Source organism: Somniosus microcephalus, chromosome 4 (genome assembly GCF_052327205.1).
Source record: "Somniosus microcephalus isolate GS21.2 chromosome 4, FLI_Smic_1.0, whole genome shotgun sequence".
In the NCBI taxonomy this organism is placed as follows: Eukaryota; Metazoa; Chordata; class Chondrichthyes; order Squaliformes; family Somniosidae; genus Somniosus; species Somniosus microcephalus.
Window position 1 is genome coordinate 69,889,463 of NC_140990.1, and position 26,135 is coordinate 69,915,597.

General features: G+C 48.5%; 1 pseudogene; it reads right to left on the reverse strand.

Annotated features, from left to right (window-relative positions):
* LOC147119159 (uncharacterized) overlaps positions 1-21,487 on the reverse strand; it is a 207,233-nt pseudogene extending 185,746 nt beyond the window's left edge.
* Between the last annotated feature and the right edge of the window lie 4,648 nt (positions 21,488-26,135).

Sequence of the window (26,135 nt, forward strand, 5' to 3'; positions counted from 1 at the left end):
CCTTTCAGGGGTCTTTGATTCTTGTTGCTGAGGTGACTCCTCTAGTTGGTCTCTTATGTCTTGGACATCATCATCAGGTACATTCACTGCCGAGGTAGATGCTTCAGGTTCACTAACTTCTTCCACGGTTGTCCCTGTCGTAACCATGGGTTCGACCCTTGTTCTCGATTCTACCAGTTGGTCAGCATGACGCCGTATTACATTTTTACCAACATCTACCGTGTACATCAGGGGTCCTTGTCTGGCCCGAATTGTTCCGGATTGCCATTTCTCGGTTCCATAGTCCCTGGCCAACACTGGTTGTCCTACCTCGAAACTCCGAGTGGTCTTGTTATTTATATGCTGGAACTGTTTGTTTTCAACTTCCCTCCGCACATTTGGTTTTAACAAGTCCAACCTGGACCGCAACCTCCTGTTATAAAACATCATGGCAGGACTTTGGTTTGTCACTGCATGAGCGGCGTTTCGATATGCCAGTAGAAACTTGTCCACCTTATGTTGTAGTGGAATCTGATCTTCGCTCATGGCCTTTATTGCCTTTTTGAATGTTTGTACAAATCTCTCGGCCAACCCATTTGTAGCCGGATGATATGGGGCAGAGGTATAATGTTTCACCCCATTCTTCTTTAAGAATTTTTGGAATTCTTCTGACACGAACTGTGGTCCGTTGTCGGAACATATTTGTTCTGGCAATCCGTTCCTTGCGAATATCGTTCTTAACACCGCAATTGTCTTTTCTGAAGTAGTGGTAGTCATCTTGATCACTTCTGGCCATTTGGAATGTGCGTCCACTGCAATTAGAAACATGGAGTCCATGAATGGACCAGCAAAGTCAATATGTACGCGTTGCCATGGGGCTGAAGGCCATTCCCATGGATGCAGCGGTGCAATCGGAGGTGCATTTTGCACTTTTTGGCACCCTGAGCAGCTTTTCGTCAGCTCCTCTATCTGTTGGTCGATACCCGGCCACCACACATAAGCCCTAGCAAGGCTTTTCATCTTGACTCCCCCCAGATGACCTTCATGCAGTTCCTTTAGAACTCTTTCCCTTAACTTAGGAGGAATAATCACTCTCGTTCCATACATCAATGTTCCTTGACAGACGGACAGCTGGTCTCGTCTTGCCGAGAATGCCGGTAACAGAGAATCACCATGTGCTGGCCATCCCTTCACTGTCACCTCGTAGACTCGGGACAGTGTCGGGTCGTTCCTGGTTTCTCTTTCAATACTTGCATTGGTGACTGGTAAACACTCGATGATGGTCGAGTGAAATAACTCAACAGGGTCAACCTTCGTTGTCTCCTCTTCTTCAGGTAGTGGCAGGCGCGACAGCCCATCAGCATTACCATGCTGCTTTGTACCTTTGAATTCTATCTGATATTGATGTGCCCCTAGGAAAAGGGACCATCTCTGGAGTCTCTGTGCTGTCATCACCGACACACCCTTCTTAGGGTTAAAAATGGATACCAACGGCTGATGGTCTGTCAGAAGCGTAAACTTTTGGCCCTGCAGGTAATGATTAAACTTCTTTACTCCCCACACAAGGCTGAGAGCCTCCCTATCTATCTGAGCATAGTTGCGCTCAGCGGAGGTCAATGATCTGGATGCGAACGCGACTGGCCTCTCCAGGCCATTTGGCAACTTGTGTGAGAGTACTGCCCCAATAACATATGGAGAAGCATCACAAGCCAAACGAATAGGCAGTGTTGGGTTGAAGTGAGCCAACACTTCCTCTGAGGTTATCAATTCCTTGCTTTTGCGAAAGGCCTTCTTACAGTCCTCGCTCCACTCCCATGGTACTCCCTTCTGCAAAAGAGCATTCAGCGGGTGCAGTACCGTGGATAAATTTGGCAGAAACTTATGGTAATAGTTAATCAATCCTAGGAACGACCTCAACTGAGATACATTAACCGGAGCGGGAGCCTTCACAACCGCTTCGATCTTGTCAGGAGACTTATGAAGTCCCTCCTGGTCAATGACATGGCCACAGTACGAGATCCGCTTCTGAAAGAACTCACATTTCTGCCGATTAACTCGAAGTCCATATTCTTTCAATCTGATGAGCACCAGTTCCAAATTTGCGAGGTGTTCCTCGTCACCATCTCCTGCAATCAGAATATTGTCCAGGTAACATTGTGTGCCTGGAATTCCCTGTAATACCTGCTCCATGGCCCTCTGCCAAATTGCTGGAGCCGATGCCACTCCAAAAACCAGTCTATTATACCGGTACAAGCCTCTATGCGTGTTAATCGTGAGGTACTGGCGTGACTCTTCCTCAACTTCCATCTGTAAGTACGCCTGCGCCAGGTCTATCTTGGTGAAGTGTTTCCTGCCCGACAATGAAGCGAAGATATCCTCAATCCGCGGAAGCGGATACTGCACCGTGTGAAGCACCGGATTAACAGTGATCTTGAAATCTCCACAGATGCGAACCTTCCCTGGTTCTCCCGGCTTGTTGCTCGAAGGACGTTTCATCACGGGAACAATGGGCGTAGCCCACTCACTCCAGTCTACCTTAGACAGTACTCCTGAACGTTCTAGCGCTTCCAGCTCCGCTTCCACAGCAGGTCGTATCGCATAGGGTACCGGTCTGGCTTTGAAAAATTTTGGTTGTGCATGCTCTTCAATCTTGATGTTTGCCGTAATTCCTCTCAGTGTTCCCAGTCCCTGCTGGAACACCTCTTTAGCATCGTCCAATATTCTGGACAATCGTTTAGGTTTGACATCTGTTTCCCTGGCATCTACCGTTAGTGCTTTTAAGGAATGCCAGTCCATATTCATTTTTCTAATCCACTCCCGTCCCAGTAGTGGTGGACCTCCTTCAGGTAGCACATATAAGTCCATTCCTCGGCTTTCTTTGCCCTTGTGGACCACCTTTACCTCTATCTTTCCGATGAGGTATACTCTTTGCCCAGTGTATGTTTTCAATACAATCTCCGTATCCCGTAGGGGAATATGTTGGAATAACCTTTTGTAATCTTTCTTATTCATGACCGTCAATGCCGATCCAGTGTCCAATTCCATCTTCACTTGGACTCCTGCTATCTGAAGTGTGACCCAAATTGTCTGGAGGTCTGCTTCCTTACCAACGTTGTGTACTCTTAAGCCACCCAGTTCATTACTGCTGGTGTCTGAATCTGACTTCTGTTCGTTCGAACTGTTCTCTGTCACCTTGTGTACCTTTCTGTACTTTCCCTGCGGTGACTTTTTGTTGCTGGTCTTCTCTCCTGACCGGCATACTTTAGCTATGTGACCAAGCCTGCCACATTTTCTGCATTCCTTATTTTTGAACCAGCACTGGTTCTGATCGTGCGTTGTCTTTCCACAACGATAACATTTTACTGTACCCAAGACCATTTGATTTGTGCTGAGTTCCGGTGACCGTAGCTGCATTACCGCCGTGCCTCTCGCTGCGGCTTCGTGCGATGCTGCCATAGCGACAGCTTTATCAAGCGTCAGCTCATTCTCAAGCAGTCGCTTTTGTGTCTCTTCTTTTAACAATCCACACACAAATTTATCTCTTAGCGCATCTGTTAGTCCTGTTCCAAACTGACAGTACTTTGCTAGCTTACGCAATGCAATTAAAAATTCAGCATTGCTTTCATCTTTCAGCTGCTTTCTGCTGTAAAATTGAAATCGTTCCACTACCATCAGCGGCGTGGGGCTTAAATGATTTCTCAGGACGGTAACAATATCCGCTAAAGTCTTATCCGCCGGTTTCTCTGGTAATAGAAGGTGTTTCAATTGCCCGTATGTCTTCGCACCCATTAAGTTTAATAAGGTTAGTGCTTTCTCCCCATCTGGTATCTTATTTGCTCTACAATAAACTTCTACGCGTTCTACATACGTGGTCCAATCTTCGATGTCGCTATCAAAAGTATTAATGTTCCCATGTTTAGTCTTTTTCCAATTTTTTTTTTCCAAAATGGTGGTTTCCCGCGCTTGGCGGTCTTTCCCGCGCTCGTCTTCTTCACCCGCTGGCTGCAATGGCGATTGCTGTGTTGCTGCCATTTCTCCTCCATTTACAGAAGCTCCCTGACCAGTCACCAATTCTCCTGCATTTACAGACGCTCCCTGACCAGTCACCATTTCTCCTCCATTTACAGACGCTCCCTGACCAGTCTTCATTCCTCCATATACAGACGCTCCCTGACTCACTCCCTGTCTGTCCCGGAGTTTGGCGCTTTGTTGAGATTCGGGCCGGAGTGAAACGGGAACCCGCTGGTGGGGGCCGATAATGTTCACTGCTCTTACAATCGAGCCTGGGGCCGCACTCGGGGTGTGTGAAGCCCGCGTCCCCCCGGGGTTCATTAACCCGCCTCCCTCTGACCTGCTGCAGCCTCGCCACCCGCGCATGCTCAGCTCACACTGCCCAACAATCAGCCTCTCCCGCGCATGCTCAGCTCACACTGCGCAACAATCAGCCTCTCCCGCGCATGCTCAGCTCACCTTCTGTTGATCAGGTTTGAAGGTCAATCCCCGCCCCTCCCACACTCCGATTGGTTGGAGGACCCGACGCCCACTCGGTCGTCCAGCCCCGCCCCGCCCCGCTCTTCCTATTGGTCCGGAGCTCCCGTCAATTACCAGGCAGTGTGAGCTGAGCATGCGCGGAGCTTGGCAGCAGCCGCTGACACATCAGGTGAGCGAGCTCAGGGAGCGGGTTCATGAACCCCGGGGGGACGCGGGTTGCTCACACCTCGAGCTCAGGGAGCGGGTTCATGAACCCCGGGGGGGACGCGGGTTGCTCACACCCCGAGCTCAGGGAGCGGGTTCATGAACCCCGGGGGGGGACGCGGGTTGCTCACACCTCGAGCTCAGGGAGCGGGTTCATGAACCCCGGGGGGGACGCGGGTTGCTCACACCTCGAGCTCAGGGAGCGGGTTCATGAACCCCGGGGGGACGCGGGTTGCTCACACCTCGAGCTCAGGGAGCGGGTTCATGAACCCCGGGGGGACGCGGGTTGCTCACACCTCGAGCTCAGGGAGCGGGTTCATGAACCCCGGGGGGACGCGGGTTGCTCACACCTCGAGCTCAGGGAGCGGGTTCATGAACCCCGGGGGGACGCGGGCCGCTCACACCCCGGGCTCAGGGAGCGGGTTCATGAACCCCGGGGGGACGCGGGCCGCTCACACCCCGAGCTCAGGGAGCGGGTTCATGAACCCCGGGGGGACGCGGGCCGCTCACACCCCGAGCTCAGGGAGCGGGTTCATGAACCCCGGGGGGACGCGGGCCGCTCACACCCCGAGCTCAGGGAGCGGGTTCATTAACCCCCCGAGTGCGGCCCCAGGCCCCATTATTAAAACACTCAACATTATCCGCTTCACACACACCCGGGGTGGGCCTCAGGCCCTGAACAAGAGCTTCCGGGCCGGGCGTTTCCCCGAGCGGGGCGGCAGCTGCGGGGCTTTCTCCCAGTGACAGGCCCGGGGTAACAGCCGCCATCTTGAAAGGCGCAGGGCGCATAAAAACATAGAAGATAGGAGCAGGAGTAGGCCATTCAGCCCCTCGAGCCTGCTCCACCATTCGATGAGATCATGGCTGATCATCCAAACTCAGTACCGCGTACCTGCCTTCTCCCCATATCCCTTGATACCTTTAGCTCTAAGAAATATATGTAACTCCTTCTTGAATATATTTAAAGACTTAGCCTCAACCTCCTTCTGCGGTAGAGAATTCCACAGGTTCACCACTCTCTGGGTGAACAAATTCTTCCTCATCTCTGTCCTAAATGGCTTACCCCTTATCCTTAGACTATGACCCCTGGCTCTGGAGTCTCCGACCATCGGGAACATTCTACCTGCATCTAGTTTGTCCAGACCTGTCAGAATTTTATAAGTTTCGATGAGATCCCCTCTCATTCTTATAAACTCCAGCGAGTATAAACCCAATCGACCCAATCTCTTCTCGTACGTCATTCCTGCCATCCCAGGGATCAGCCTTGTGAATCTTCGCTGAACTCCTTCCGTGGCAAGAACATCCTTCCTCAGATAAGGCGACCAAAACTGCACACAGTACTCAAGGTGTGGTCTCACCAAGGCCCTGTACAACTGCAGCAGGACATTCTTGCTCCTGTACTCAAACCCTTTCGCTGTGAAGGCCAACATACCATTTGCCGCCTTCACCGCCTGCTGCACCTGCATGCTTACCTTAAGCGAGTGGTGCACAAGGACACCCAGGTTTCGTTGCACTTCCCCTTCTCCCAATCTATTGCCATTCAGATAATGGTCTGCCTTTCTGTTTTTGACACCAAAGTGGATAACCTCGCATTTATCCACGTTACATTGCATCTGCCACGCTTCTGCCCAATCACCCAACCTGTCCAAATCATCCTGGAGTTTCTCGGTATCCTCCTCGCAGCACACACGCCCACCCAGCTTTGTGTCGTCTGCAAACTTGGAGATATTACATCTAGTTCACTTATCTAGATCATTAATGTATATTGTGAATAGCTGGGGCCCAAGGACCGATCCCTGTGCTTACCCCACTAGTCACTGCCTGCCACTTGGAAAAAGACCCATTAATTCCTACTCTCTGCTTTCTGTCCGCCAACCAGTTCTCTATCCAAGTCAATACCTTGCCCCCAATCCCATGTGCCTTAACTTTACACGCTAATCTCTTATGCGGGACCTTATCAAAAGCCTTTTGAAAGTCCAAATACACCACATCTACTGGTTCTCCCTTATCTATTTTCCCAGTTACATCCTCAAAAAATTCCAGTAGATTAGTCAAGCACGATTTACCTTTTGTAAATCCATGTTGACTTTGTCCGATCCTTTCACTGTTTTTCAAGTGCTCTGCTATTACATCCTTTATAATGGACTCTAGCATTTTCCCCACTACCGATGTCAGGCTTACCGGTCTGTAATTCCCTGCTTTCTCTCTGCCACCCTTTTTGAATATTGGGGTAACATTAGCTACCCTCCAATCCATGGGTACAGTTCCAGATTCCAGCGAATTTTGGAAGATGATCAGCAATGCATCTACTATTTCTAGGGCCACCTCCTTAAGTACCCTAGGATGTAGATTATCAGGCCCTGGGGATTTATCAGCCTTCAATCCCATCAATTTCCCTAACACCATTTCCCTACAAATACTGATTTCTTTCAGTTCCTCCCTCTCATTAGACCCTATGTTCTCCAACATCTCTGAAAGGTTATTTGTGTCCTCCTTTGTGAAGACAGAACCAAAATATGCATTTAATTGGTCTGCCATTTCTTTGTTCCCCATTATAACTTCCCCTGCTTCTGACTGCAAGGGACCTACACTTGATTTCACTAATCTTTTTCTCTTCACATATCTATAAAAGCTCTTACAGTCAGTTTTTATGTTCCCTGCAAACTTACTTTCATATTCTATTTTCCCCTTCTTAATTAATCCCTTTGTCCTCCTTTGTTGAATCCTAAACTGCTCCCAATCCTCAGGGTTACCGCATTTTCTGACCAATTTATATGCCCTCTCCTTGAATCTTATGCTATCCCTAATTTCCCTTGTTAGCCACGGTTGAGTCATCCTTTTTGTTTTATTCTTATCCCAAACTGGGATGAACAACTTCTGTAGTTCATCCATGCGGTCTTTGAATGTTTGCCATTGCCTATCCACCGTCAACCCTTTGAGTGACATTCCCCAATCAATCCTACCCAATTCGCGCCTCATACCATCGTAGTTTCCTTTATTTAAATTCAGGACCCTAGTCTCTGAGTCAACTACTTCACTCTCCATCCTAATGAAGAATTCTATCATATTATGATCGCTCTGACCCAAGGGGCCTCGTACAACAAGATTGCTAATTAATCCTCTCTCATTACATAATACCCAGTCTAAGATGGCCTGATCTCTGGTTGGTTCCTCGACATATTGTTCCAGAAAACCATCCCGTAAACATTCTTGGAATTCCTCCTCCACAGTATTTTTACTAATTTGGTTAGCCCAATCTATATGTAAATTAAAGTCACCCATGATGACTGCTGTGCCCTTTCTGCATGCTTCTCTAATTTCCCTTTTAATGCCATCCCCAACCTCCACCTTACTGTTTGGAGGTCTATACACCATTCCCACTAACGTTTTCTTCCCCTTGATATTTCTCAGTTCTACCCATACAGATTCCACATCATCAGAGTTAATATCCTTCCTTTCAATTGTGTTAATCCCCTCTTTAACCAGCAATGTTACCCCACCTCCCTTTCTTTTTTGCCTACCCTTCCTAAATATTGAATACCCTTGGATGTTGAGCATGCGCGGCCCCCTTGACCAGGAACCAGCAGGAGAGAATCTTGTCAATTTCTATCCTGGACTCTCAGTGATGGCTTTTGTAAACTCCTTTTACAGGCTGTGAGAAGGGCAGCATTTACACACCGCAAACTCGAACCAAAAATCACATCAAGATCTGACAGTCACTCCATTCATCAGGACCTGAATATCATCGGCCTCTGAATGTGGAAAGAGAAATGTTTGTCTGTTCTGTCTGTGGGAAAAGATTTCAAACATCAGTGTGACTGGAAAAGCACCGAGACACACACACCCGAGTGAGAGTGTACCAGTGCACTGACTGTGGAAAGAGCTTTAACCAGTTACACAGCCTGAAAAAACATCGCACCATTCACAGCGGGGAGAAACCGTACACGTATTCAGTGTGTGGATGAGGCTTCAACTGATCGTCCAACCTGGAGAGACACAAGGACACCCGCACCACGGAGAAACCGTGGAAATGTGGGGACTGTGGGAAGGGATTCAGTTCCCCATCACAGCTAGAAGCTCATCGACGCAGTCACACCGGGGAGAGGCCGTTCACCTGCTCCGTGTGTGGGATGGGATTCACTCTGTCGTCCAGCCTCCAATTACACCACCGAGTTCACACTGACGAGAGACCTTTTAAATGTTCTGACTGTGGGAACTGCTTTAAACTCTCTGCAGATCTAATTAAACATCAGCTTGTTCACACAGACGAGAGACCGTTCACTTGCACTCACTGTGAGAAGAGCTTCAGGCAGTCATCTCACCTTATTCAACACCAGCGAGTTCACACCGGGGAGAGGCCCTTTACCTGTTCTGTATGTGGGAAGGGATTCACTTCTGCATCCAATCTCCAGACACACCAGCGTGTTCACACTGGGGAGAGGATATTCACCTGCTCTGTGTGTGGGAAGGGATTTATTCAGTCATCCAACCTGCTGAGACACCAGCGAATTCACACTGGGGAGAGGCCATTCGCCTGCTCCGTGTGTGGGAGGGGATTCAGTCGAACATCTCACCTACTGAGACACCAGCGAGTTCACAAGTGATTGCAGGAGGTTCGATTCTGCCATTAATCACATCCTTTGTTTGTGCTGATGTTAATAACCCCTTTAACTGGGCTGGAGTTTAAGTTTCTGGATTTCTGTCAAGCCAGTTTTGGTGTAAACATAAACTGTTGTGTTCTTTATTTCTGTAAGACGAGGAGACTAATTGATGTCCTGTTACCGACTGTTCCGTTTTTGGGCCTTTTCTCCTTTCTAATTATAGTTTAGTTCAGTTCTCATACTTTCAGTTACTCTCATGGACAACTCCCAGCTCCCCATACCTTCCAGAGTGCCTCTCCTAGCCTTGATATCCAGGGAAAGTCTCAGTAACACAGCCGGAATCACGAAACATAAAACCCAGTCTGTTAATCACTTTCAGCAACTGGACTTAGCGTGTGATCCACAACATAGAATCATAGAAAGTTACAGCACGGCAGGAGGCCATTTCGGCCCATCGTGTCCGCGCCGGCCAACAAAGAGCTATCCAGCCTAATCCCACTTCCCAGCTCTTGGTCCGTAGCCCTGCAGGTTAGAGCATCCCAAGTGCACATCCAAGTACTTTTTAAATGTGGTTCGGGTTCCTGCCTCTACCACCCTTTCAGGCAGTGAGTTCCAGACCCCCACAACCCTCTGGGTGAAGAAATTTCCCCTCAAATCCCCTCTAAACCTTCCCCCAATTACTTTAAATCTGTGCCCCCTGGTTTTTGACCCCTCTGCTAAGGGAAAGAGGTCCTTTCTATCCACTTTATCTAGGCCCCTCATAATTTTATACACCTCAATAAGGTCTCCCCTCAGCCTCCTCTGTTCCATGGAAAACAGACCCAGCCTATCCAGTCTTTCCTCATAGCTAAGATTCTCTACTCCCAGCAACATCCTTGTAAATCTCCTCTGCACCCTCTCTAGTGCAATCACATCTTTCCTGTAATGTGGTGACCAGAACTGCACGCAGTACTCTAGCTGAGGCCTCACTAGTGTTTTATACAGTTGAAGCATAACCTCTCTGCTCTTGTATTCTATACCATGGCTAATAAAGGCAAACATTCCGTAAGCCTTCTTAACCACCTTATCTACCTGGCCTGCTATCTTCAGGGATCTGTGGACATGCACTCCAAGGTCCCTTTGTTCCTCTACATTACTCAGTGTCCTACCATTTAATGTGTATTCCCTTTCCTTGTTAGCCCTCCCCAAATGCATTACCTGACACTTCTCCGGATTGAATTCCATTTGCCACTGTTCTGCCCACCTGACCAATTTATTGATATCTTCCTGCAGTCTGCAGCTTCCTTCTCCAGTATCAACCACACAGCCGATTTTAGTATCATCTGCAAACTTCTTAATCATACCCCCTATATTCAAGTCTAGATCATTAATATATACCACAAAAAGCAAGTGACCTAGTACTGAGCCCTGCGGAACCCCACTGGAAACAGTCTTTCAGTCAGAAAAACACCCATCAACCATTACCCTCGATGTGTGTATAGAGCACACATCAAAAAATGAAAAGAAAAAGGACGTGTCCAGTGACACGGCATTGTCAATAGTGGTTTGTAACCTCAATCACTATCTCCTAACGCCTAACCACGAATCCTAACCCATAGCATATCCACTAACCTCTAACACCTAGTCCTAACCCTAACCACTAACCCCGAAGTGTAACACCAGCTCCGAACCACAAGACCCCGACCACGAACCCTAAACCGTTCAGTGTCATTGTGATGTCACCGATGATGCAGGTCGGCCGTGTTGTCAACAGTCATTGTGATGTCACCGATGATGCAGGTCGGCCGTGTTGTCAACAGTCATTGTGATGTCACCGATGATGCAGGTTGGCCGTGTTGTCAATATTCCGAACTGCGGGAAAAGGTCACCAAAGAAACCTTGAAAAGAGCCGCAGGGAGTGACGTTATTTGAAGAGTAAAGGTTACAGAGTAAAGCACGCAGATTGCCATGGGAAGGAAGGGCTCCTCTTTTCCCCTCTCCTTGCAGTTTACCTCCTCACTGTGGAGGCCCAGAGATAATGTTTACAAGGTGTGTGCAGCAGAGAGTGTTGTGTACTTGTGGTTTATCTAATAATCACTGAGGCAGACAGTTGTGGTTGTAAACAGATCAGGTGGCAACAAGAGCAGGTCAGAGGCTGGGTATTCTGCAGCGAGTGTCTCACCTCCTGACTCCCCAAAGCCTTGCCACCATCTACAAGGCACAAGTCAGGAGTGTGATGGAATAGTCTCCACTTGCCTGGATGAGTGCAGCTCCAACAACACTCGAAGCTCGACACCATCCAGGACAAAGCAGCCCGCTTGATCGGCACCCCATCCACCACCAAGATGCACTGCAGCAACTCGCCAAGGTTTCTTCAGCAGCATAGGAACAGGAGAAGGCCATTGAGCCTCTCGAGCCTGTTCCACCATTCAATGAGATCATGGCTGATCTGTGACCTAACTCCACATACCTGCCTTTGATCCATATCCCTAAAAACCTTTGGTTAACCTCCCAAACCCATGACCTCGCCAAAGCTTCTTCGGCAGCACCTCCCAAACCCACAACCTCTACCACCTGGAAGGACAAGGGCAGCAGGCGCATGGGAACACCACCACCTCCAAGTTCCCCTCCAAGTCTCACACCATCAGACTTGGAAATATAATCGCCATTCCTTCATCGTCGCTGGGTCAAAATCCTGGAACTCCCTCCCTAACAGCACTGTGGGAAGACCTTCACCACACGGACTGCAGCGGTTCAAGAAGGCGGCTCACCACCACCTTCTCAAGGGCAGTTAGGGAGGGGGCAATAATTGCAATAAATGCCAGCCTTGCCAACGACACCCACATCTCAGACAAAAAGGAGTCCAGGAAGTACAGGTGCATTCCTGACCAGAATGGTAGGTGGCTCGGTCTCTGGCCCAGTCTGACTTTGTGTCCTTTCTGTTCGGACTCGTGCTTCTCATATTCAGCACAGATTCCAGGGTGATATGATAGAAATGTTTAAAATGATGAAAGGTGGGATGGGGTCGATAGAAGCCGGCTGTTTCCAGTGGTGGAGGGGTCAGGACAAGGAGCCAGAGATACAAGATTAAATGTAGGAGATTTGGAACAGTGATCGAGAGAACCTTCTTCACACAGAGTTGTGAGGCTGTGGAATTCACTTCCAGGGTCAGTGGTTGGGTAACAAGGTTCTGTGGTGACAAGTGATCCTCATGTTTTTATCCAGGACAGGCCTCAGCCCAGTCACTTGCTCCAAATGTTGGTGCAATGGTTCAAGCCGAGAGGTGCCAGGGATCGGGAGCAGCAGCAGCTGTAAATAAAATCTAACTGTAAATAATCACTGACATAGTTTATCTTCATTTATTCCTATTTTAATAACGTTTGCTGAATGTGGCCCTCACCAAGTGCCAGGATATCGGATCAGACTCACCATAGAAAATGAGTTTGACAACCCTGAGGTCGACAATGTCAACCGGATTCCCCTCATCCACCAACCTAACAACTTCTTCACAAACTCCAGCTAGTTTGTAGACGTGACCTTGTTTTCTGGAAGCCGTGTTGAGTCTCTCTAACGGCCCCTTCCCTTTCCCTGGTGATCATAAACAGCATCTCTCAGGATCCCTTCAAGCATTTTCCCTGTGATCGAGGTCACACTGACGGGCCTGTAGTTCTCTGGCTCTGATCTCTCCCCGATTTGGAAAATGGGAACTACGTGAGCTACCTTCCAATCTCAGGGAACAATCCCTGACTCTATGGAGCTGTTGATGATACGGGCAAGGGGCTCACAGAGCACTGACCCATCTCTTTAAACACCCGTGGGTGGATATCATCTGGACCTGGAGTGCCATCCAATTTCAGATCTCCTATTTTATCCAAGATGACAATCCCTTTCTATTTTAATATTTATGATGTTATTTTGTCGACAGCACATCCCACAGCTGGAATCTGAGCATCACCCACAGGAGCGTAGACTGATGTGAAATAGTCATTTAACAGCTCTGTCACAGCCTGGGAATCTGTTTCAATCTGTCCTGAACTGTCTTTCAGTGGCCTTAAACCATCTTTAATGGTCTTCTGACTCCTGACGTAGCTGGAAAAGCTTTTACTATTATTACCACAATTGTGCAGCATCTTCTTTTCCAAAGATCTCTGAGCTTCTCTAATGGCTGCTTTTGTCTTCCTCAATTCTGGGTGATATTTGTCCCTATTCTCCTGTAAACTGAATGAATCTTGATCCAAACTGGATTCAATGTAAGAAAGTCCGGCGAGTCAGACATCATTCTCCCCTAGATCTACGCTGACAGGTAAAACCCCAGACGGTTCATCAGTAAGGATTCCTCTGGTTCTCGCCATATATTTGTCAGGATACTAAAGCCCAGCTTTCTAACCGTCCACTCCTGGAGGCCCCACTCCCTGAGCCTACAACCTTCAGCAGGGTCAGTGGTGGAGTTCCGCAGCGGGAGTGATCCCAGAGTAACTGTCGGGATCGCACCCCCGTGGATGTTCCGGGTTGTGTATTTTTAGTTATCCTGGTGTTTAACACACACACACATCAATAAAACAGGGAATTCCTGGAAACACGCTGCAGGTCCTTCTTTATCTGTTGTATAATTGTACCAGCAGTTAACAGGCTCTTGTAAATTCTTCCATCTGCTATTTTAAAGCAGACTTTAACCAATTTATTTTAAACAGGTTTATTTTAAATGGGTTAATGCCTGCCTTAAAATGGTAGACTCAGGACTGTCAGACAAACACGTTAAATCTACATAGAATAATTACCACAGTCATTTTTAGACTGGAAACTTAAACCTTCCGTTTCACTTTCAGTCAGGAACTGATCGCAGTTTGACACCAATATCTGATTTGACAGCACGTTTCCAGCATTCACCGTTGTTCTTCCTGACTCTAAACACAGCTGTAAAGGAGCCTTCTGTTCCGTGGCTAGGGGCTCTGAACCATGGCAGAGAGCGGCTGGGACACAGTTCTTACACACCTCGAGATTAACCCACACGGGGACTTTGCTGTCAGTGAAGAGAGATGAGAAATCCACAACAAGGTGTTTAAAACAAAGCTGATTTATTTGACAAATATCCAGAATATTAAACTCCAGCCCAGTTACAGGGGTTATTAACATCAGCAGAAACACACCCCAACTGTCAGAATGAAAATGGTTCAGTCCTGGATGTGATTAACAGCAGCAATAACAGCAGAATCCAACCCCTGCAGTCACTTGTGAACTCGCTGGTGCCTCAGCAGATCATTTCTCCTTTTAAAGCTCTTCTCACAATCAGAACATTGAAAAGGTCTGTTATTGGTGTGAACAAGTTGGTGTGAAGTGAGGTGGGATGACTGAGTGAATCCCTTCCCACACTCCGAGCAGGTGAATGGCCTCTCCCCAGTGTGAGTGCGCTGGTGTACAGTGAGTTCAGATGATTGCTTGAACCCAGTCCCACAGTGAGAGCACCTGAACGGCCTCCCCAGTGTGAACATGTTGATGGCATGTCAGTTCCCCGGAACTTTTATAGCACTTCCCGCAGTCCGAGCATTTAAAAGGTCTCTCGTCAGTGTGAACTCGCTGGTGTGTCAGCAGGGTGGAACAATGAGTGAATCCCTTCCCACACACGGAGCAGGTGAACGGTCTCTCTCCAGTGTGAACTCGCTGGTGTTCCGCAGACTGGATGACCAAGTGAATCCCTTCCCACACACGGAGCAGGTGAACGGTCTCTCCCCAGTGTGAACTCGCTGGTGTTTCCGCAGACTGGATGACCAAGTGAATCCCTTCCCCCACACACAGCAGGTGAACGGTCTCTCCCCAGTGTGAACTCGCTGGTGTGTCAGCAGACTGGATAACCGAGTGAATCCCTTCCCACACACAGAGCAGGTGAACGGCCTCTCCCCAGTGTGAACTCGCTGGTGTGTCAGAAGGTGGGATAATTTAGTGAATCCCCACACACGGAGCAGGTGAACGGCCTCTCCCCAGTGTGACTGCGTCGATGAATTTCCAACTCAGACGGGTAATTGAATCTCTTCCCACAGTCCCCACATTTCCACGGTTTCTCTGCGGTGTGGGTGTCCTTGTGTCTCTCCAGGTTGGACGATCGGTTGAAGCCTCGTCCACACACAGAACACGTGTACGGTTTCTCCCCGCTGTGAATGGTGCAATGTTTTTTCAGGCTGTGTAACTGGTTAAAACTCTTTCCACAGTCAGTGCACTGGAACACTCTCACTCGGGTGTGTGTGTCTCGGTGCTTTTCCAGTCACACTGATGTTTGAAATCTTTTCCCACAGACAGAACAGAGAAACATTTCTCCTTCCACATTCAAAGGCCGATGATATTCAGGTCCTGATGAATCGAGTGACTCTGTCAGATCTTGTCATGATGTTTGGTTTCAGTTTCCTGTCTATAAATCCTCCCCATCTGATTCCCTGTAAAAGGAGTTTATAAAAGTCGTCACTAAGTACAGGATAGAAATTCAGAATAGACAATTCTAGTTTCTATGGAACATTCTTGTCTCTCTTGTTCCCCTAAAGCTGTAAATCCCCGTCCCACACACTCTCCCTCCTCCCTGTGCTGAAATCCAAACCCATCGCACCATCTCCAACATTTCTTTCCTCCACTCCCAGTTTTCCCCCTCCCTCTACTCTGGTTTGGTTCAGTTCTACACCCGCTGTGTGCAGAGTGAGAATAAAATCAATGAGTCAATGACTGTCTCACCTGGTCACTGGGACCCTGAAGCCCTGCCTGCTTCATGTTCCTGTACCAAGATGGCCACGCATGCGCCCTGCTGCTGGTGGAACCAGACCGTCTTTACTCCACCAAGATGGCGGCGCGTAACCCGGGCCTGTCACCGAGAAAAAGCCTCACCGCTGCCATCCGGTGGAACACAGACCTGGCCGCGGGATCTCATTCTGGCCTGAGGCCATTCTCCATCTTTATAAACACCGTGGCACGACCTACCCGCAGTTTATTAATCTCCCGACCCCGCTCCCGCCGACCTGCAGCTCCGCCCGCCGACTGCGCAAGGCTTTCTTTGTAAAGTCGGTGAGGAACACGTGACCCGGGCCACGGCCTGATTGATGGGAGCTTCCAACCAATAGGGAGCAAGCGGGGTGGGGCTGGAGGAGCGTGCCGGCGGCGGGTCCTCCAACCAATCGGGGAGCCTGAGGGGCGGGACTAGCGCCGGCTGATTGTCTGATCCGCAGGGCAGCGAGTTTCTCCAGTCCCTTGTTCAGGGCCCGGGGCCGGGGAGGCTGTGGGCCCTTATTCCCCTTATTGGACACAAGGCTCTTTGTCTCACAACACACTGGCTCAGGTTTTAATAGAGACTTTTTAAATTCATCAATAAAAGCAGATAAACCCCGTGCTTCTGTGGAACAAACTTTCTAATATTTTATAGAATCACAGAATGGTTACAGCACAGAAGGAGGCCATTCGGCCTGTCGAGCCCATGCCGGCTCTCTGCAAGACCACTTCAGCTAGTCCCACTCCCCCGCCCTTTCCCCATAACCCCAGGCCCCATTATTAAAACACTCAACATTATCCGCTTCACTCACACCCGGGGTGGGCCTCAGGCCCCGAACAAGAAGCGCCGGGCGTTTGCCCCGAGCGGGGCGGCAGCTGCGGGGCTTTCTCCCGGTGACAGGGTCGGGGTAACGGCCGCCATCTTGAGAGGCTCAGGGGGCAGCAGGGCGCATGCGCGGCCCCCTTGGCCAGGAACCAGGAGGAGAGAATCTTGTCAAATTCTATCCTGAACTCACAATGATGGCTTTTGTAAACTCCTTTTACAGGCTGTGAGAAGGGCAGCATTTACACACCGCAAACTCAAACCAAACATCACATCAAGATCTGACAGAGTCACTCCATTCATCGGTTCCAGAGTCACGATCGGTGACGCAAAGTGAGTTTTTTCCCCTCCGATTGGGTGGAGAATCGCGCGGGGTGGGGGGAGGGGTGGATCAGGAGAGAATAAAGTGAAATAGAAAAACCTGAGAGTCCGCGAGGCCCCGGACCAAGCGCAGGCAGTTGGACGGTGCACATGATCTCCTCGGAGTCACGTGACCCGGGCCAGCGGCCTGATTGATGGGTGCTTCTGACCAATAGGGAGCGAGCGGGGCGGGGCTGGAGGAGCGAGCCGGCGACGGGTCCTCCAACCAATTGGGGAGCCCGAGGGGCAGGACTAGCGCCGGCTGATTGTCTGATCCGCAGGGCAGCGAGTTTCTCCAGTCCCTTGTTCAGGGCCCGGGGCCAGGGGAGGCTGTGGGCCTTTATTCCCCTTATTGGACACAAGGCTCTTTGTCTCACAACACACTGGCTCAGGTTTTAATAGAGACTTTTTAAATTCAGGAATAAAAGCAGATAAACTTCGTGGAACAAAATATTTAATATTTGGGAGTAAAAATACTGTTATTTTTCCTCTGGACAATTTGTTAGTTTCAGACAATAACAATAACTTGTATTTATACAATGTTGAAAAAACTCCCAACGCGCTTCATGGGAGCGTTATAAAACAAAATTTGACACCGGGTACAAACCAAACATATTCCCATAAGGAGTAAAGATGGGGCATCCAAAGCTCGAGCTCCCTGGATGACAAAGGATATAGAGGTTAGAAGAAAACAGTACAAGGAAGTTTACAACAAATGTCAGGTACAGAATGCAGTCAAAAACCAGGAGAATACAGAGAGTGCGGGAAATTGAAAAAGGATATATGAAAGAAAGACTTGCATTTATATAGCGCCTTTCACGATCACCGGACATCTCAAAGTCACAGCTGTAATGTGGGAAACACGGCAGCCAATTTGCACTCAGCAAGCTCCCACAAACAGCAATGTTTTTGCGATGTTGGTTGACAGATAAATATTGGCCAGGACACCGGGGATAACTCCCCCACTCTTCGAAATAGTGCCATGGGATCTTTCACATCCACCTGAAAGAGCAGACGGGGCCTCAGTTTAAAGTCTCATCAGAAAGACAGCACCTCTGACAGTGCAGCACTCCCTCAGCACTGCACTGTCAGCCTAGCTTTATGTGCTCAAGTCTCTGGAGTGGGACTAGAACTCACAACCTTGTGACTCAGAGGCGAGTGTGCTACCCACTGAGCCACAAGGGAGAGAATACAAGAAAAGATTAGTGGGTAATGTAAAAGGGAACCAAAAAATCTTTTATAAACACATGAAAAGTAAAAGGATATTTAAAGGAATGGTGGGGCCGATTAGGGACCAAATAGGAGTTCATCATACAGAGGCAGAGGGCGTGGCTGAGGTACTGAATGAGTACTTAGCATCTGTCTTCACAAAAGAAGAGGATGAAGTTAATGTCGCAGTAGAGGAGGGGGGAGTAGAGAAATTGGATAAAATGGATCAAAAGGAGGTGCTCAATAGGTTGTCATCACTCAAAGTTAACAAGTCACCCAGTCCAGATGGGATGCATCCTAGATTGCTGAGGGAAGCTAGGGTGGAGATAGCAGAAGCTCCGACCACAATCTTTCAGTCTCCCTCAGATATATGGGAGTGGTGCCAGAGGACTGGAGGATTGCAAATGTTACACCCTGTTTAAAAAAGGGGAGAGGGATAAACCTGGTCACTGCAGGCCAATCAGTCTAATGTCAGTGGTGGGTGAACAACTGGAGACCATTGTCAAGGACAACATTCATTCTCACTTGGAGAAGCATGGGTTAATAAGAGGCAGCCAGTATGGATTTGTTAAAGGTAAATCATGTCTGACTAACCTGATTGAGTTCTTTGATGAAGTAACAGAGGGTTGATAAAGGTAGTGCAGTAGATGTTGTATATATGGACTTTTAAAAGGCATTTGATAAAGTACCACATAAGAGACTTACTCGGGGAATAGAAGCACAGGGAATTAAAGGGCTGATGGTAATTTGGGTATATAATTGGCTAAGGGAGAGGAGGCAGTGAGCAGTGCTGAGGGATGTTTTTCTGACTGGAGGGAAGTATGCAGTGGGTTCCCCCAGGGGTCGGGATTAGGGCCACTGCTTTTCTTGTTATATATAAATGACCTGGACTTGGGTATAGGTGTACAAGCTTGAAGTTTACAGATGATACAAAACTTGGCAATGTAGTAAATAGTGAGCATAGTAGTAGCAGACTTCAGGAGGACAGAGACAGACTATGAAATGAACAGACACAAGGCAGATGAAATTAAATGAGGATAAGTGTGAAGTGATGCACTTTGGGAGAAACAACAGGGAGAGGCCGTATAATCTAAATGGGACTATTTTGAGGGGGTGGAAGAGCAGAGGGACCTGGGGGGCCTTATTCACAAATCTTTGAAAGTGCCACGGCAAGTTGGTAAGGCGATTCAGAAAGCGTATGGGATACTTGGCTTTGTAAATAGGGCCATTGAATACAAAAACAAGGAAGTTATACTAAACCTTTACAAATCACGAGTTAGGAACATAGGACAGGAGGAGGCCATTCAGCCCCTCGAGCCTGTTCCACCATTCAATGAGATCATGGCTGATCTGTGACCTAACTCCATACATCCGCCTTTGGCCCATATCCCTTAATACCTTTGGGTAACAAAAACCTATCAATCTCAGATTTAAAATTAACAGTTGATCTTGCATCAATTGCTGTTTGCGGAAGAGAGTTCCAAACTTCTACCACCCTTTGTGTGTAGAAGTGTTTCCTAATTTCACTCCTGAAAGGTCTGGCTCTACTTTTTAGACTATGTCCCCAGTCCTAGAATCCCCAACCAGCAGAAATTGTTTCTCTCTATCTACCCTATCTGTTCCCCTTAATATCCTGAAAACTTCGATCAGATCACACCTTAACCTTCTAAATTCCAGGGAATACAACCCTAATTTGTGTAATCTCTCCCCGTAACTTAACCCTTGAAGTCCGGGTATCATTTTGATAAACCTACGCTGCACTCCCTCCAAGGCCAATATATCCTTCCTAAGGTGTGATGCCCAGAACTGCTCACAGTACTCCAGGTGTGGTCTAACCAGGGTTTTGTACAGCTGCAGTGTTTTGGCCTCAGCTGGAGCCTTCTTTACAGTTCTGGGCACCACACTTTAGGAAGGATGTCCAGGCCTTGGGGGGGGTACAGAGGAGGTTGACCAGGATGGTACCAGGGATAAGGGACTTCAGTTATGTGGAGAGATTGGAGAAGCTGGGATTGTTCCCCTTAGAGCAGAGAAGGTTAAGAGGAGACCTAATAGAGGTGTTCAAAATTACAAGGGATTTTGATCGAGGGAGAAACTGTTCACTCTGGCAAGTGGGTCGGTAACCAAAGGTCACAGATTTAAAATAGTTGCTAAAAGAACTAGAGGGAAATGAGGAGAATTGTTTTCACACAGAGGTTTGTTAAGATGTGGAACGCACCATCTGAAAGGATGCTGGAATCAGGTTCCACAGGAACTTTCAAACGGTAATTGGACATGTACTTGAAGAGGACTAGTTTGCAGAGTTCTGGGGATAAAGCTGGGGTTTGGGACTAAATTGGACAGCTCTTTCAAAGAGCCGGCACAGACACGATGGGCCGAATCACCTCCTTCTGTGCTGTTAGATTCTATGATCAGTGTCAAGATGCTGGTGACTTTAAGGTTCTTGGAGCTTTTAAAGCTCTTCCCACAGTCAGAACATTTAAAGGGCCTCTCGTTAGTGTGAACTCACTGGTGTGACTGGAGGGTGGATGACTAAGTGAATCTCTTCCCACACACGGAGCAGGTGAACGGACCCTCCCCAGTGTGGAGGAGCCAGTGTCTCTTCAGCTCCTTGGAGCTTTTAAAGATCTTTCCACAGTCAGAACATTTAAAGGGTCTCTCGTCAGTGTGAACTCACTGATGTGCCAGCAGGTTGGATGACTGAATGAATCCCTTCCCACACACAGAGCAGGTGAACAGGCTCTCTCCAGTGTGAACTCGCTGATGTGCCAGCAGGTTGGATGACCGAGTGAATCCCTTCCCACACATGGAGCATGTGAACGGCCTCTCCCCAGTGTGTAGGTGTTGGTGTCCCTTCAGCTCCCGAGAGCTTTTAAATCTCTTCCCACAGTCAGAACATTTAAATGGGTTCTCTCCAGTGTGAACTCGCTGATGTTCCAGCAGGTGGGATGACTCAGTGAATCCCTTCCCACAAGCGGAGCAGGTGAATGGTCTCTCACCAGCGTGAACTCGCTGGTGTTTCTTCAGCTCCCCGGAGCTTTTAAAGCTCTAGGCACAGTCAGAACATTTAAAGGGTCTCTCGTCAGTGTGAACAAGCTGGCATGTCTGCAGAGTGGATGACTGAGTGAATCCCTTCCCACACATGCAGCAGGTGAAAATAGAGTATGAGAGTAAGCTTGCAGGGAACATAAAAACTGACTGTAAAAGCTTTTATAGATATGTGAAGAGAAAAAGATTGGTGAAGTCAAGCGTAGGTCCCTTGCAGTCAGAATCAGGGGAATATATAATGGGGAACAAAGAAATGGCAGACCAATTAAATACATACTTTGGTTCTGTCTTCACAAAGGAGGACACAAATAACCTCCCAGCGATGTCGGGGAACATAGGGTCTAATGAGAGGGAGGAATTGAATGAAATCAGTATTTGTAGGGAAATGGTTTTAGGGAAATTGACGGGATTGAAGACCGATAAATCCCCAGGGCCTGATAATCTACATCCTAGGGTACTTAAGGAAGTGGCCCTAGGAATAGTAGATGCATTGCTGGTCATCTTCCAAAATTCTATAGACTCTGGAGCCGTTCCCATGGATTGGAGGGTTGCTAATGTAACCCCACTATTTAAAAAAGGTGGTAGAGAGAAAACGGGGAAATATAGACCGGTAAGTCTGACACCGGTAGTGGGGAAAATGCTAGAGGCCATTATAAAAGATGTAATAGCAGAGCACTTGGAAAACAGTGACAGGATCGGACAAAGTCAATATGGATTGACAAACGGTAAATCATGTTTGACTAATCTACTGGAATTTTTTGAGGATGTAACTGGTAGAATAGTTAAGGGAGAACCAGTGGATGTGGTGTATTTGGACTTTCAGAAGGCTTTCAATAAGGTTCCGCATGAAGAGATTAGCGTGCAAAGATAAAGCACATGGGATTGGGGGTAAGGTACTGACTTGGATAGAGAACTGGTTGGCAGACAGGAAGCAAAGAGTTGGAATAAATGGGTCTTTTTCCGAGTGGCAGGCAGTGACTAGTGGGGTACTGCAGGGTTCGGTGCTAGGACCCCAGCTATTCACAATATATATTAATGATCTAGACGAGGGAACTAGATGTAATATCTCCAAGTTTGCAGACGACACAAAACTGGGTGGGCGTGTGTGCTGTGAGGAGGATGCAGAGAAAATCCAGTATGATTTGGACAGGTTGGGTGATTGGGCAGATGCATGGCAGATGCAATATAACGTGGATAAATGCGAGGTTATCCACTTTGGTGGCAAAAACAGGAAGACAGATTATTATCTGAATGGCAATAGATTGGGAAAAGGGGAAGTGCAACGAGACCTGGGTGTCCTTGTTCACCAGTCGCTGAAGTTAAGCATGCAGGTGCAGCAGGCGGTTAAGAAGGCAAATGGTATGTTGGCCTTCATAGCGAGAGGATTCGAGTACAGGAGCAAGGATGTCTTGCTGCAGTTGTACAGGGCCTTGTTGAGACCACACCTTGAGTATTGTGTGCAGTTTTGGTCGCCTTATCTGAGGAAGGATGTTCTTGCCATGGAAGGAGTGCAGCGAAGATTCACCAGACTGATACCTGGGATGGCAGGAATGATGTATGAGGAAAGATTGGGTCGATTAGGCTTATATTCGCTAGAGTTTAGAAGAATGAGAGGGGATCTCATTGAAACTTATAAAATTCTAACAGGACTAGACAGACTAGATGCAGGAAGGATGTTCCCGATGGCGGGGGAGTCCAGAACCAGGGGTCACAGTCTAAGGATAAGGGGTAAGCCATTTAGGACAGAAATGAGGAGGAACTTCTTCACCCAGAGAGTGGTGAACCTGTGGAATTCTCTACCACAGAAGGCAGTTCAGGCTAATTCATTAAATATATTCAAGAAGGAGTTGGATATATTTCTTAAGGCTAAAGGGATCAAGGGATATGGGGAGAAAGCAGGGACAGGGTACTGAATTTGGATGATCAGCCATGATCTCATTGAATGGCAGAGCAGGCTTGAGGGGCAGAATGGCCTACTCCTGCTCCTATCTTCTATGTTTCTATGTTAAGGTATGAGAACTGAAATAATCTTGAATTAGAAAAGAGAAAAGGCCCAAAAATGAAGCAGTCATTAACAGAACATGAATCAGTCTCCCCTTATCTTGGAGAAATGAAGAACTCGACCCATGGTGTGTTAGAAACAAAGCTGATTTAATCGACAGATATAAAAACATTGAACTCTAGCCCAGTTATAGGGTTATTAACATCAGCAGAAACAAACTCTGACTGTCAGAATGAACATGGTTCAGTCCTGGATGTGATTAACAGCAGTAATAACAGCAGGATCCAACCCCACAGTCACTTGTGAACTCGCTGGTGTTTCAGCAGGTTGGATGACTGAGTGAATCCCTTCCCACACACGGAGCAGGTGAACGGCCTCTCACCAGTATGAACTCGCTGGTGTACCAGAAGGTAGGATGGCCGAGTGAATCCCTTCCCACAGTCGGAGCAGGTGACCGGCCTCTCCCCGGTGTGACTGCGTCGATGAGTTTCCAGCTGGGATGGGTAATTGAATCCCTTCCCACAGTCGCCACATTTCCACGGTTTCTCCGTGGTGCGGGTGTCCCTGTGTCTCTCCAGGTTGGATGATCGGTTGAAGCTTCGTCCACACACAGAACACGTGTACGGTTTCTCCCCACTGTGAATGGTGTGATGTTTTTTCAGGCTGTGTAACTGGTTAAAGCTCTTTCCACAGTCAATGCACTGGAAACACTCTCACTCGGGTGTGTGTGTGTCTCGGTGTTTTTCCAGTCACACTGATGATTGAATTTTTTCCCACAGACAGAACAGACAAACATTTCTCCTTCCACATTCAGAGGCCGATGATATTCAGGTCCCGATGAATGGAGTGACTGTCAGATCTTGACATGATGTTTGGTTTGAGTTTCCCGTCTGTAAATCCTCCCCTTCTAATACCCTGTAAAAGGAGTTTACAAAAGTCATCACTGTAAGTACAGGATAGAAATTCAGAACAGAAAATTCTAGTTTCTATGGAACACACTTTCCTCCCTTGTTTCCCCAAAGCTGTAAATCCCCATCCCACACGCTCTACCCCCTCCCTGTGCTGAAATCCAAACCCATCCCACCATCTCCAACACCTTTATCCTTCTCGCTGAATATGCTGACTCTGGCTGGGTTCAGTTCTGCACTCACTGGTTCCCCTCCCTCTCCTCCCCTGAAGGTGCTGATTCTGGCTGGGTTCAGTTCTACACTCACTGGTTCCCCTCCCTCTCCTCCCCTGAAGGTGCTGATTCTGGCTGGGTTCAGTTCTACACTCACTGGTTCCCCTCCCTCTCCTCCTCTGAAGGCGCTGACTCTGGCTGGGTTCAGTTCTACACTCACTGGTTCCCCTCCCTCTACTCTCCTGAAGGTGCTGACTTTGGCTGGGTTCAGTTCTACACTCACTGGTTCCCCTCCCTCTCCTCCCCTGAAGGTGCTGATTCTGGCTGGGTTCAGTTCTACACTCACTGGTTCCCCTCCCTCTCCTCCCCTGAAGGTGCTGACTCTGGCTGGGTTCAGTTCTACACTCACTGGTTCCCCTCCCTCTCCTCCTCTGAAGGCGCTGACTCTGGCTGTGTTCAGTTCTACACTCACTGGTTCCCCTCCCTCTCCTCCCCTGAAGGTGCTGACTCTGGCTGGGTTCAGTTCTACACTCATTGGTTCCCCTCCCCCTACTCTCCTGAAGGTGCTGACTCTGGCTGGGTTCAGTTCTACACTCACTGGTTCCCCTCCCTCTACTCTCCTGAAGGTGCTGACTTTGGCTGGGTTCAGTTCTACACTCACTGGTTCCCCTCCCTCTCCTCCCGTGAAGGTGCTGACTCTGGCTGGGTTCAGTTCTACACTCACTGGTTCCCCTCCCTCTCCTCCCCTGAAGGTGCTGACTGTAATGTATATATAGAATGTATATACCTTTAAGGGGGGAACTACTTTTTACAGCTCATGTATACTGCAGTACCGGCAGTGACCACACCTGTATATAGCACTGAGTAGTAATCTGTACAGTTAAGTTCCAGAGTGAGCCATGTTGAGTAAACACCTGTTGTACCGTTCTCCTGCAGTCTTGTGTCTTATTACAGACGGACACAACATTGGCGACGAGAAAAATTCGATCCTACCTGCAATTCTGCATCACCTCCCAGGGATTCGTTCCTGGAGACCAGAAGATTGGAGGTCAAGGCCAGAGACACGGGCGTCGACCACGGGAAACTGCCCAGTCATCCATCAGAGCAGCAGAGACTCGAGAATTGCGGGGGAGGCTGTTGAGAGCCAGGCTTGGCTTTCCAGTCACGGTGGTCCAGCGAAACGGGCTGACAACAGGTAGTGCGCAGACCCTTCCCGGACAGCGGTGGGCTAGAGCCCGACCGAGCGGCACAGCAAAGGGGCGAGCAGCGTCGACGGGGGAGAGAGAGGGCAGAGCGCACCGGGCGCAGCCGGTGTTCAGGGGCCGAGCAGCATCGAGGAGAGAGAGAGAGACGCGCAGAAACCTGCGAGGCGCCACCATTGCCACGAGGACCGCCGAGAGCGGCATTGGCAGCAGCATAGGAAGGCCCGCGGAAAACTCATTGGCAGCAGCGGGGGAGGAAGGAAAGCGCGGGAGATGCCATTTTAAGCCATTGGGAGACGCCATTTTAAACCACACCCAAAATGTCGAAGAGTGGCAGTATCACCGCATTTGACAATGAAGTCGAAGATTGGACTACATA